Genomic DNA, 14,614 nt, shown 5'->3' with positions numbered 1-14,614 from the left:
ATTTTAAACCGACTACATTGCCTCATATATAAAATAACACATCAATAAACTTACACATATATTAACTAACACATGCATATATCTTTTAATACCATTTCATCTGTTATGTTGACATAGTCAATTTCATATTCATACATTGGTATGAGGCGGATCGGGACTATCACTTGGTTATCTATAAAAACAAAAAATGCCACTGTATCTTACATTCATTCTCATTGAATAGACATGCTTACATTGAACAAGCCTTCTTCGATCAACATTTCTTCATTGTCTTATGCAAAGTGTTCTGTTAACATGATTGATACTTGGCGATGCTTATGTAAATAGGTTTTGGTTTGTTATTCGGGGCCGCTGCTAAGCCTAATACAGTGCCAAGAATCATACAAGAACATTGCTTAAAGAAAATCCGTCTTTAGAAATGCTCTGTCTGCACGTAACTTTACGTATTAAATGTCTTAAATAAGACAAGCACTGTAAAAAATAAATTTGTTATTAATGTGTCCCAAGACTCAAAAAGTAGAACATTAAATGACCTGTTTTCAAGATAATGAATGGGGAAATATAAAGCATTGGGAAGGATTGATATAGCTACATAACTATATAACTACAATAGGGTTAATGACCTTACATATCCGTAGGGGATTGATGGCTAAAATTCGAGACTGCGTATGAGTCGAGACTGATGCATGTTTATACAGCAAAACTTTGTGATACAGGTCTTTCAAAAGTGTCCGATCGTAAATCCTTTTTATTTATGCCTTATATATTGCGATTAATTGTAAACCAACTGCACGTACACTCCACGCGAAGTTTCCCAAGACGTCAAATGTAAAAAGTATTTTCTTGAGCAGAAAAACAAATCAGCAATTTCAACCCTTCGAGATTTCGGAAATATGGCATGTTCTTAAAATAATATGTCATTAAATTAAACATTTTTAGCATTCGTAAAAATTGATGCAAAAGGCAGCATTCAACAAATACTACTATGCAGACCCAGGATTTGAAACGACAGTAGCGTGATATAGTTTGTTCATAAACACTGTGCTGAATTTTCACTGATGGATATGGAAAAGGAAAGTTTACAGAAATTGAGCTCTGTGATGATAAATTTTAAAATGTAGTTTCCGCGTAATGCTTTTGTACAGACGTTACTGATCTTATCAATATACTATAACGTAATTACCTTATTGTGATTTTTTACTGGTTTTAGCTAATGAGTTATAGAGGGTGCAGTAATCTGTCCACTTTTCACAGATTGACTGTAATGCTTTCGTGTAAACATTTCTTATATTGAAGCGATATTATGTTATTGTTACTTTTTTCTGGTTTTAGTTATAAAGGGTGCTGCAATCTGTCTATTTTCATAGTGTGCCTGTAATGTTTTCGTGTAGACATTTCTGGCCTTATGAATATTTTATAAGTAAACGCTATTATGTCATTGTGACGTTTTCTGGTTTTAGCTAAATGGTTAGGAAAGGGTGCTGCAATCTGTCTATTTTCATAGTGTGCCAGTAATGCTTTCGTGTAGACGTGTCCGTCCCTATGATTATATTATAACGCTATTATGTCATTGTGACGTTTTCTGGTTCTAGTTAAAGAGTTATTGCAGGGTCTTTTTTCATAGTGTTTCTGTAATGCTTTCGTGTTGTCTTGACTGCCCTTATGGTTATTGGATATTTAAGGATAAGTTTGAGTGTTTTCGCAGGGTTTAAGGTAAATGGAAGTTACAGAAAGCTGCTACGTCCTATTCCTTTTTGGAAGCAACCTTTTGCCCTTAAGCAACCCTCACGGAGACCACCATGTGCCCTCTTACCCATTTTGGAAGCACCTTTCTATCCTCACGGACACCTCATGGAGACCCCCATGTGCCTCCTTACCCTTTTTTGGTAGCACCTTTCTATCCTAATGGAGACCTCATGGAGACCATCATGTGCACCCTTACACTTTTTTGCAAACACCCTTGTACCCTTATGGAGATCATATGGAGACCATCATGTGCATCTTTACCCCTTTTAGCATCATTCTGCCTTTATCAAGACTTCTTTCATTTGCATAAAACGTAGGACTTACAATAATAAATACATACAAACTTAATGTAGGATAAACCTAACATTACTTCATTTAAAACAGTTAAAATTATGGTTCGATAGCATATGACATTTTCACCCGTAGCACCCTATTCCTATTCTACAGCACACATCCTTTTTCATATCCTTGCAAAATAAACTAGCTTTCGTGCACGGATGTTGATGGCAAGAAACAAATACAAACTAAATGCTAGAAGAGAATAAAGCTCATTAAAACGAAAATTAAAGTACGGGGATAATCCTAAAAGTCAGAAAATCCAATTTAACCCCTATTTAAGCCACAAGGAAAGGGAGAAACGACAATGATGGTAAGACACAAAAAAAATTTTTTTTAAAAAACCATCTCGGTTGGATTGTAATTTAATTTATAACTTGACAACTATGGTATACGTGGGTGCAGGCTGTATTCATTTTCCATAAAGTACACGTTTGATTTATTCTTTGCCCCTGAAGTACCAGCTCATGTAAAATTAACCCTATATTTATGTTTGTAACGATTTTTTTTGTTCAAAAACTATTGGCGTAGTACACAGGTAGTGCTACACAGGTCTTGCAATTCTGTCTCCAATATGTTGCTGTGAAATGATATGTTATGCCGCCTGAGCCTTGTCTGACTATCTGATTTCAGGTTTGTAGCTGTAATGCATGGGTTCTTATGTACATTGAAATGAGGTTAGGTCCTGATTATTTGATTAACTTCCCTCATATCTGAATGTTTTAATCACCAAAGTGAAGGTCGTCTTGAGTATTGCTGCGTTTAGACTTTGACTTAAATACCAACACAGTTTCTTTCACTGAGCCATTTTCCGACTCAACATGAACTTTTTTAAGAGCTCTTTATCAAAGTCACAAAAAAACAACCACTGATAGTTGCAGTAGTCACTACGGTCATCGCAGCAGCTTATAGAATCGGTTCTTGTAACTGTTGTTATTGCTTTTCTTTGTTGCACATCTTTAAAATCCTGCGATATACTTTGATCGTTAAAGACGTCATCTTCGTGACAATGTGTTCACTGAACTTTCTCAGTAAAATATAATAATAGGTGCCACTGCAAACCAACGAAATAGTCGTTTAAACGTTCATCGTAAAATGTTAGAGTCTTTTGTGAACCAAACAAACTACAAAACTCTTTCTCGATGTTGAACTCCAATATTCCACATACCTTTAACCTTTTAACTGTTAAAATGGCAGCATTCATTAATACACGCAGTCTGAGATTTTGAAATGAAATTATTTTTTTCAAAGATTGTCATTTCCAACTATTTCTTGTTTCATTTTTATACACTACTTTTCAAATAGGGTCCTGAAACGATGCTATGTAACTAAGACGTTGTTAAGACGTTGATGAGGTAGTGAGATGGTTTGGGTTTCCACTTTTACTGTTCAATCGTAAATATGCCTCTTTCATTGTCATTTGATTATTCAAAATGATGAAAATATAAGGTGTCATGTATGTGTAGCTTAGTGACATTACACGATGAAAATTAAGCATTGCCATCGGTTGCAGGAACTAAGTGTAGATAAGTCAACATATTACCATTGCCATAACGCTAGAAATTACCACGTGACATACGATATGCTTTAGTTCTTGAGTTCATTTGCATTTTAATTGTAAGATGGTTATCTTGTAATCAGTCAGCGATTATGTCAACTTGAAGGTCAAATTCCCATACTGAACGTGGTGATGAATCCCCTATTAGCACACAGTTTGACCACGGCTCAATACACCAAAATGACCTATAGCTCTTTGCTATTTATTTCCATATAAAACCGGTTTCTGAGAAGTATAATAATTTAAAGAACTGCACATTTTTTGAATTTTAAACCAAGTATATAAATATATAATTATGAATTGCATGTGTATCTACATTGGTAACACTGTAAAGTACAGTAAAGTTTAAAAAACACATATTAGTTTAATACGTTTTCATCTTTATAGTACAATTACACCATTATAAATGTACTGGGTCAGCAAGGTCAGTTATGTTTATTATACTAATTACATAATTATTTAGTCTTCTCCTTCAGTATCAAAGAGGGTATCGTTTCCAGCAAATCTTCACGCTCCGATTTCCGGTTGTGCACGTCCTCTGGCTCAGCTTGATCCGACCAAACATGATCGTCCATCATTCATACAGTATCCATCCAGTGCGTTAGGCGTTATGTGGGTATTTCGGACCCTTTCTACATATTGATGTTTATTAATGTTTGGAAAGGAATATATTGCTATGTCAATATTACTTTTGACTGTCATGATTAACGATGTTTTTGTTAGGTTAAAAAAGACACAATTCAATTCAATTCTATAGTCTTCCACGACTTATTGATTATGTGCAAACATTAAACACAAAATGTATATTTGAATTTACTATATTTATTTCGTTATCTATCTTTTCTGAACCTCTTCATGCGTTTCGGTCTTTATCAGTGGTTTTAACATGGGACGTTTGAGTCGTAAAATACGGAAAATATGGGATATGTGTATATGCAGATAAGTTTGTTTAGTTGTTTGTTTTTGTTTAATATAACATTAATAATTCTCTCTTTTTTCAATTGATAAACTTGAAAGTTTACATTCTCCAAACATGTTACAACTAAAGGACTGTGTTTGCTGTCGAAATATGTAACAGCTGACACACTGAAATAAATTTGGCGGCTAAATATAAAACGCTCAAAAAGTTGATTTCGAAATGTATGACCCTTTCTTTCAATCATATAGTATGTCATACATACAGGTCTTAAATGACATTTATAAAGATGTTTATTAAGACAAACACATCTTAACAAAATATTATGTAACATCAGATTATTAAATTGTACAGATGGGAGGGATAAGGGTGGATACATTGACTGACTCAATTTTAAAAATTAGAAATGAAGTTGCTCTCGATTGTAGTTCTTTTTAATAATAGGAAACTGTATGACTGATAATGCATCTCTTATTTTAAGATAAATTGAACAAGTTCTAAAAACAATATTTAGTGCCGTAATAACGTGTCCATGTGGCATAATCTCGTTTTTGTCTGATTGTCATCGTATAATTGGTGTATATGTTTACTACGTATTTTGACAGAACATAATCTTAGTTTTTGCGAGCGCTCTCTCCTCTCACAAAGTTTTGAAATTCGGCTTGTATGCATATCCGTTTGTTATACAAAACAATAACGTTCGTTTTTCTTTCGGGCACTTTACTACGTACCATAAGAACACCATATTGTCATGTATTAATGTGCCTACAAGTTTCTTGTCTTCAGTTGTTATAGTTGTTTTAAAATTCGTCAGGAAAAAACTCAAGCACGATCGTTTTATTCAGCCGATTTCTTTACGATGGTTGTTAGGTTTTGTATACAAACTCGGGTAGACTCTGAATTTGTCCAATAGCTTGATATAGTGTCGAACCTGGGTAGAATACTGCAGATTATAAATGTGTCTATTTAAATTCCTGAGTAAAAAAGAGTTAAGAGTTCACAACGAAGATGCTGACAAGTTTCTTAAATTTAACGAACTTCTGAAAGATCGATGCAATATATGCATCATAGAGTTTGGCATTTACCAAATTACACGTTGGGAGTATTTTAGAGTATTAGGGAGCAGATTCGAAGAAAAATTAATGCATTTTGAAAGATATCTTCCTTAAAACCATGATGTGCATGGAATATGCGTTAGTAAAACCTTTCAATCGATACCTTTTTCACTTTCTGGACTTAATGACACAAAACACAGTTACAAACAACATACCGATAATGCGCGTTCCGTGTACTGCATATTTGGAAGGGTAATCTTAATATACCTTTAATGATACGCAATTTTCTTCTGGACTTTTTAATTTATTTACTTCATTATATTTGTAAATACAACGATTTGATTTTCCATCGTGAAATTACTCGACATACATTTATAATAGGTATTTTGCATTGCTTTGAAACTGAAGCTCTTGTATACGCAAAGATGAAATTGCATCTTGATATTTTACAAATGTTTCATTGCTCTTTAAAATGAGACGGGTTATTTTTTATATCAATGCGTAGGAAGTGGATATCCGTTTCTGAAAATAAACATTTGACATCCACAGATCAAGGATAGTAACTAGATATATCAAAGATTTACTTTTTTGACATTTTCCATTGCTCAATATTACAATACCTCCTTGGTAATTCCCAAAAGTCTGTATAAATTCTTTTAAATCTTCCAATTCCTGTGTAAGTAATAATGTGAATTGTAATTGGATTTAGAATTGAAATTCGCACTTAACTGTGTAGACCGGTTAATTGCGATTCTTACACTCGACATTATGTCGCTCTTTCAATCGGCATGTAAGGCCTTATTGAATAATTAAGCTAGATAAAAAAATCATATGAAGTTGAATTGTAAAAATTAAGTCTTAAGCATTCCCTGGAGTTGACATTAAATTCAATACTCACAAAAACAATATGAGATTTGTGTTTGACATTTACAATCTGTTTCTACTGTTGTGCGCAAATCTAAAGGCTATTGACAGTGTTTAACAAATTCCTATCTCTTCTTTTCTTTCCTTTAACAGTGACATAGAGGGTATTTGTTGAATTCAGTGTAAGATTAAAATTTTATTTTTATTTCATGCATATATCGTGTTTTTTCCCCGCTAAAGTGAATTAGATAAAACCCTGCTTCCATCAACGAACCCTATCATGTTTAACATTTAATGAGGCAAAAAACAAGTATTTAAACAAAAGTATTTCGGAATTAAAAAAAAAATGTATCGCGTAGAAATACAATTCAATGAAACTTTAGCATATGACATTTGTGTACATTCAAAAACAATTTCAACATATTCAAATTAACAATGATGGACTTGTACAAGTGTGTATTCGTAAAAGCAATGGAAGTCTGTGTTAAGTGGTTTTTATAGTGTATATCTAGTCACTGTCGCTCTCAGACTCTGGATCTTACGGTATTTTTTCGGGGTGAATTCATGCTCAGTGCAGCCGAAGGATGTTTTGTTGTTGAGACAGCGAATTAGTTTCATATCTATTAAAGTTGAATGTCACGTTCCCGTGTGTTTACGAAGACCCCAGAGGATGGGTGAGAATGTGCCCGAAGATGCTTTTGAGAGGGATACAGCGCAGACTTTGAAAGTGTTTAAAAAGAAAAATGAATTGTTGAACTGATGAATGTAAACTGGAAATTGGTCAAATTCAAAATGCTTGTGCATGCATGTACGCGGTTAGGGTTTGGAGGAAGAAATGATCTATCAACTCTATTACTAGCACATGTGGCCAAGTAAATATTCAACCGATACCTACCAATCGGGTTAATTGTAACAGTATGTTCCATGAAATAGTTCATACATAAATTGGCAAGCTTGTTGTTTTTTAATTGGAATAATCAATCGCAAAAAAGGTTTGTTTTATTAAAACTATTGCATAATTTGATTTTGACAATTCAATACGATTCGGTCAATGTGTATATATTACTGCACTACAGACGACAACAAACATGTACTTGTGACATACATATATTTTTTCAAAGTCAAGGGAATCAAATCTTCTAAAGATGGAAAAAAATAGTCCCAAGTTGTCTGTACAGAGTGGAATGAGCAAGGGTTATCATTTCACTCGAGCCAGAGTGAAATGATCAAGTTATCAATCACTAATATTTTTCACTCTTTCACCGGTATGCATGAAATAAATACTCATTTTAAAAGAAAATCTCTCTTTTTCTGAAAAATATAACATCATACAAATGTTCTATAAGTCTCTAAAAATAAGTCATATAATCGTGATATGATCCCCAAGTGAATATAAATGGTGAGTTATTCTCTTCAAACAGAATAATGAAAAGGCATCGACAATTTTGTCGAACCCGCTTGCGGTAAGCGAGAAACAGTTATCACAATGGCGGTTCCGCGTATGTGCGTGTGTCAAGTAGTTCATGCGACCGTCCGTCCGGACTGAACCATGTCCGGGCTGCAAGGTGAACATGCATAATAGGATTTTCAATGAAAAAGCCATGAAGGTTTACCATGACGAGTGGCGTTTCGCGCACTTAGAGGTCAATTAGGTTTGCTGACCGTATTGAGGATAAGTGATGTACAAAAGAAACAATATTGTAAGTATTGTATATATAGGGTTTTTGCCCTTTGATTATTCTAAAATTATGTGTTAACTTCTCTTCTTAACTTCATATATTTTTGCGGTATTGACTTCAAGTGTCGAAAGTGTTAAGCATAATAAACATTTTTGCATTAGGATTTTCTTAGAATCATTGCACATTGATTATTTTATGTTTATTTCTTTACTTTCTATATGTTTTCGAATTCAACTCAATTAAAATGTATGGTTTCATTGTATACTGTAAGAAAAAGATGAATAGTTTTCACAGATGTTAAAGTCATCTTTTCAATATAGTATAACTTACGACCATAAACATAATTGATGCCTTTTCACCAACATAATCACAAGCTATAATTCATCTTGGTTGTACGATAATTCATTCATCATTAGACTATATGAAGAGTTAGCTTTAAACCTTGAATTGGCTACGGCAATTTATGTCAGCTGGCTGTGTTGGAATGACTGCATCGCACATTTTAAGAGAAAGAATTTTTGCTACGGCTTGATTCATTCGTTTGCAGATGATGTATGTATGTACAGGTCGTTGAGTACTTGAAAAATCTTTATCAGTTTACAAGATAGTTTTACTAAGGTCTTTATTGTTTTCATATTGATGCTGGCTATGATGAACATAATATTCTTCATTTTCTATTTAATAATAAATGTTAGGATTAGCATGAGAATATGGTCATATAAGCTATCGAAACCTCTCAGTAGACTCGTGTTCAAGTGTGGTCTGTCTGTGGTGTTTAAATATATCTGTGTCCATCAGTCAGTGTTGTTGAACATTACCATGTGCCTTTTAACAGGGTTAAACTCTGACTATTTGGCTTGTCCCTGCAGTTTTCATTATATTATTGTTGCTGTTCTGTATTTTAAGAAACAAATATATTACCAAGCATTCATTTACCAGGCGTATTTACGCAAGTTCTAGATTATATATCGTTAACTCGGTTTGAGACGTAACGAAAGTAATTGTATTTTAAGACATATGTTGCTCATCTATGAGCCGTTTTCAAATATTCTATATTAGTATATTTTAGTCGTGAGTTTAAAAACAAATAGTGTCATATTTGCATTATGTTGCTACATATTTGAATGAGTTGATATTAAGCAATGAGTATTAAGATAAACAAAAAGTTGAGGAAATTAAAAAACAACAATGAGTTGCCATTTGGGACGTTAATACAGAGTTAAAAGTATTAATATTATAACTTAAATCCTTACTTAAAATGAGCCCAAGGTACAACCTACCATGTTGTCAAATAATATTGAGCTGCACCGTTGTTTTAAACGGCGTCGTATTTTTTAAATAGCAAGACTTTGATGTTGTTTAAAAATACAAATATATAATTTATAATTTTATTAATAATATGTGTATGCGGTTAAAAATAATTCTTATATTCAAAAACCAAAGATGAAAAAACCGTAAAGATTTACACTATTGTTGACAAATTCTTGCATCTAAGCTGACAACTCTTCTGGTATATTCCCACGAGTATGTACATACATAGGTTTAAATCTGCAGACGCCATTAATATATATTAGTGAAAGCACGTCATTCACTGCGGAATTAAAATGACATCAAGTTCGCATAATCGAAATTTGTCAAATTATCGTAAATTGCATGTCGGAACACCAAAATTATTACACGACATTATACTTCGTTTTCACGCTAGCCTCAAAGTCCTGATCAAGTAGACACATTCCTTTTACCACTTGAACAAATTAAAATTGTAATTCGATGTCTGGAACATTTCTCAGTAAATCGCATTAAATTCAAACAAATACAATTTACAGGGTGATATAAGCTAGACATTTGACATATATGGTTGCAATTATTGTCAGAAAGTTTAGAACTATTTAACACCAAAATATTTTTTTTCGCGTTGCCTTTTTACCGTGATGTACTTATTTTGGTTGCAATACAAGATTCCGTTTGATATTTCATTATACTGTTGCCATGTATCCCTGAAAGAAAGTATCAAATTTCTGTGGTTAATAAATTATTTCAATGGCTAATTAATTGTTACACTATGTAAACAATTTAATTAAGTGATCTGAACTTTATTATGATAAACACAATATTATTAATGGTGTTTTTTGTACTTTGTACAAGGAATTTATTCTATTCCGTAGATTGTTTTTGAAAAATGATTTGTACGTTGAACACAAATGATACAGTGAAAAACTCAGGGACAAACTCAGTAGCAAACCAGTTCACAAAAGCACTGTTTAAAGATACAAAGTAACTGAAAACGAGAGAAACAGGACGTTCTATTTGAGGGTTTATAGTTTTTCTGTCGGACATTCAAAAAAATTTGCAAGAAAATTATTATTTAGCACTAAATGCAAAAAAAAACGTAATGCTCGTGTCAAAGTCGGAAATAGTAGCCATTGTCTAGGGTGATTAACCGTGACAGTGACGTGTTATTTCTAGGAAAGAAATCGATAGAGTACTAAGTATAAATCTTACAGATATTACGATCGTGCAAAGCAATAACATTTTATTTAGCTTTGATATTGTTTTGTTAGTCCCCTTTTCGACTGGAAAAAGACACGACGAGCTTTTACACACGTTTAACTGCTCCTTTTTCTTTCTTTTAGTTCCAGATAAGCAGTGTATTTGCGTAATTACGCAATTCAAAGCAATGAACCCGCAAATAAAAATTGTTTAAGCACACGAAAACGTAGGCTGGAATGTTTTTGGAGTCATCGGCTAAATTGGCCAAAATATTATCGGATGATTCCAATTCTTACACTTGATATTAAGTCGCTCTTTCGATCCGCATATAAGGTCTAATAAAGTTATAATGCTAGATAAAAATAATACCTTCAGCAAATGGAAATGTCAATTCGTAGTCTGAAACATTTGCCAGTTGACATCTTGGTTCACGTAACTGTTGTCTGCAAATCTAGATGCTATTCATCACAATTGTTGAACAAATTCTTTTCTCTCCTTGTGCCTTCATACAGTGAGGTTCTTGTGTTGAAAGAAAATCTCTTTTTTTCCTGTAAAATACAACATGCATATTTTCCATGAATCTCATAATTGAAATCTTAGAATCTTATATGATCCCCAAGAGAATCTGAATGGTGAGTTTATTATTGCTCCAACAGCATCAACTTTTTTATGATGAACGCAAGTCGAGTTAGTGTGTTGTTATTTCTGTGTATTAATGCTTGGTTGCTACTGACAAATATTGAAACGAATCACTTTATAGTTAAAGATGCACTCTTTCTCCCAAATAAGATTTATTACCATTAATAATATTGGTTTAATATTTCAAAAAGGATGAATAAATGTCAAAAACAATGGTTTTTATGAAGGATATCGAGTTTATTTTGTCAAAATTTCGCATTTAACACAGTATTTCTACCTTATGAGACTATAGTAGACCACAGTAAATATTTAAGCATTCACCAATCATTTAATATTTTTGCGCTTTCTGCTATTAAATACACGGTTACAATCTTGTTTTCAGTAGTTAATATTTCCCATAAATGCATTAGTTAGTTAGTAGTCTAAGGTTTATCAATCAAAATTGATGTTTGTTATACCTGTGTATGTATTGATTTTGAATAAGAGTGTACCTTTAAAATATGAACAATAATAGTATATATAGCTATATGAAAACATTTGGATTTTAAGAAAGTCACGTGATATGCACATTTCGTAGTGACATTTTGCGCGCTAACTTTAGCCTGAACTTTTGGCAGCTTGCCATTCACTTAGTTATCTTAAATTGCATATCGCATGATCCCAATTAGTATACGACATTTATACTGCGTTGCCATTCTAGCTTCCAAAAGCCTAATCAAGTTGAAACATTATTCCTACACCCAGAGCAAATTAAATTGAAATTCGACGTCTGTAATTTCTCAGACAATCACATTCAATTTTAAAAAATATCATTTACAGTGTGATGTAAGTCTTCTGTAAAATGTTACATTAAACCATATTTCATGTCTCTCTTAAGGAAATTATCAAACTCTATATGGTTAACAAGTAACTTCAATGGATAAATATTGGTTGTGTTTTTCTCCTGCTAAATAGAAAGAATTGTTACATTGAAGTTAATAATTATTTTCTAAAATGGTTTGTTCTATGTATGTAAATAATACAATGAAAAACCCAGGGACAAACCAAGAAGCAAACCAATCTACGATGGCGCTGTTTAAAGGCACAAGGTCAAAGTTCAACAAACTATGAACGAAAGACACAGAACGTTCAAAACATAACAAACATAACACTCATGCAACGAAATACATGAATAAGCAAACAATAAGGCCTTGGAACGACATTGCACTAGAAGATCACTGGGGGTAACAACTAGTTTATCAGTACTCAATTTCAAACTTACCCCAATATTAGGGTTACTGCCTTGGAACGACATTGCACTAGGAAATCACTGGGGGTTACAACTAGCTTATCAGTACAAAATTTCAAACTTACACCAACATTAGGGTTACTGCCTTGGAACGACATTGCACTAGGAGATCACTGGGGGTTACAACTAGCTTATCAGTACAAAATTTCAAACTTACACCAACATTAGGGTTACTGCCTTGGAACGACATTGCACTAAGAGATCACTTGGGGTTACAACTTGTTTATCAGTACTCAATCTCACACTTTCCCCAACATTAGGGTTACTGCCTTGGAACGACATTGCACTAGGAGGAGATCACTGGGGGTTACAACTAGTTTATCAGTACTCAATCTCACACTTTCCCCAACATTAGGGTTACTGCCTTGGAACGACATTGCACTAGGAGGAGATCACTGGGGGTTACAACTTGTTTATCAGTACTCAATTTCAAACTTTCCCCAACATTAGGGTTACTGCCTTGGAACGACATTGCACTAGGAGGAGATCACTGGGGGTTACAACTAGTTTATCAGTACTCAATCTCACACTTTCCCCAACATCGGGGTTACTGCCTTGGAACGATATTGCACTAGAAGGAGGTCACTGGGGGTTACAACTAGTTTATCAGTACTCAATCTCACACTTTTCCAAACCTTTATTTATGATTGCAAACTTATTACAATCCATATAGATCAAATACTTTCCTTTAAAATTATCTTTGAAAGGACGTTCCGAAATTTTGTTCAGTATATATAAAAAGTGTAATTAAGTGGTCTTAAATATAAAATAATAAACACAATAAATAAATAACACAATAAAAGTGATAATGTTTCTACTCATTATTTGTATAAATAGTGGAAATCTGTTCTCAAAAAAGTGTTTTGTACTATGAGTTTTAAGACGATTTAAGGTTGTTGCCACTGCTATATCAAATGAAACCCTATAAGAGACCATACAAGTGGAAATTACATTGCTAATAAATAGGTTTTCGTATCATTTGTTTTTACAAAACTGTTCGTTACGAAAAAAGACATTCACTAATGCTTCTTAGGCAAGTTCCGTAATGAATCCTCATTCAAGTTAAGTTTCAGACATTTCGTAACATTTTAAATTCTATAAATGCCTTTGAGATATTTTGTTTTAGACAAGTTTAATAAAACGGTGGAACTGTTCCGTAATTCGGTGAGTATTGATAATTCTTGTGCTATTGATGTTCCAGCTACGCTCAACAAATCCAAACTTTATTTAAGCCTCTTTCACAGCTTACGCACGTGCCCATGGGTAGGATTATTCTAGCCAGAACTGAGGCATGTGATCAATATTATCAATCAGCGACATTACGCACATGTATACCAAGGCCAATTAATTAAGCTTTAATATTGTTCTGTAATCTCCATGTGTTAAATGAACTATGTTTTCTACATGATCCAATATTGTACATTCTTAAAAAAATCGAAAAATATGTCGTTAATAAAAAGGTGAACAATAATACAATACAAACAAGTGCAGTTCATGGTCATTTATCCAACTACTCTGTTGCACCTATTAACGTGGTAACTGTTAATCAGGCTACAGTTTACTAATACGAACACACGCCATGACATGTGGTACAGTCTGACTGGTTCCCCAATGATACATGTAAGAGAATAAAGGGTTGTATGGTTTCTGTTAGTTTTCGTGAAATAATTCGCACTCTTTAAATAGTAACAATTGTGTTTCACTAAATTTAATTTCAAAAGCGCTTATGTCTATTCATATGCTCCTAATGGCTACGCAATTAGAACTGCAAAATAACATGTAGGTAAATTCATATCGATATATTCCAATTTTATTGCATGGTCATAAGTTTTGCACTCGATATAGAATTACGTTTGATTCTGAATCTAAGACCCAATTAAGTTAACATTGTCTTTACAATGAGCTAATTGAAATGTAAATTATATGTCTGGAGCAACGTATTTGTTACTTCGTCGATAACATTTGAAACCGTCAAAATGCAGACGTAAAAGAGATACTTACATCGGTAAATACAGGTTTTTGTTCCGTGTCGTTACAGAGATG

The sequence above is a fragment of the Mya arenaria genome, chromosome 9 (assembly GCF_026914265.1).
Source record: "Mya arenaria isolate MELC-2E11 chromosome 9, ASM2691426v1".
Taxonomy (NCBI): domain Eukaryota; kingdom Metazoa; phylum Mollusca; class Bivalvia; order Myida; family Myidae; genus Mya; species Mya arenaria.
The sequence above is the reverse complement of the archived record's forward strand: the minus strand, read 5'-3'. Positions refer to the sequence as shown.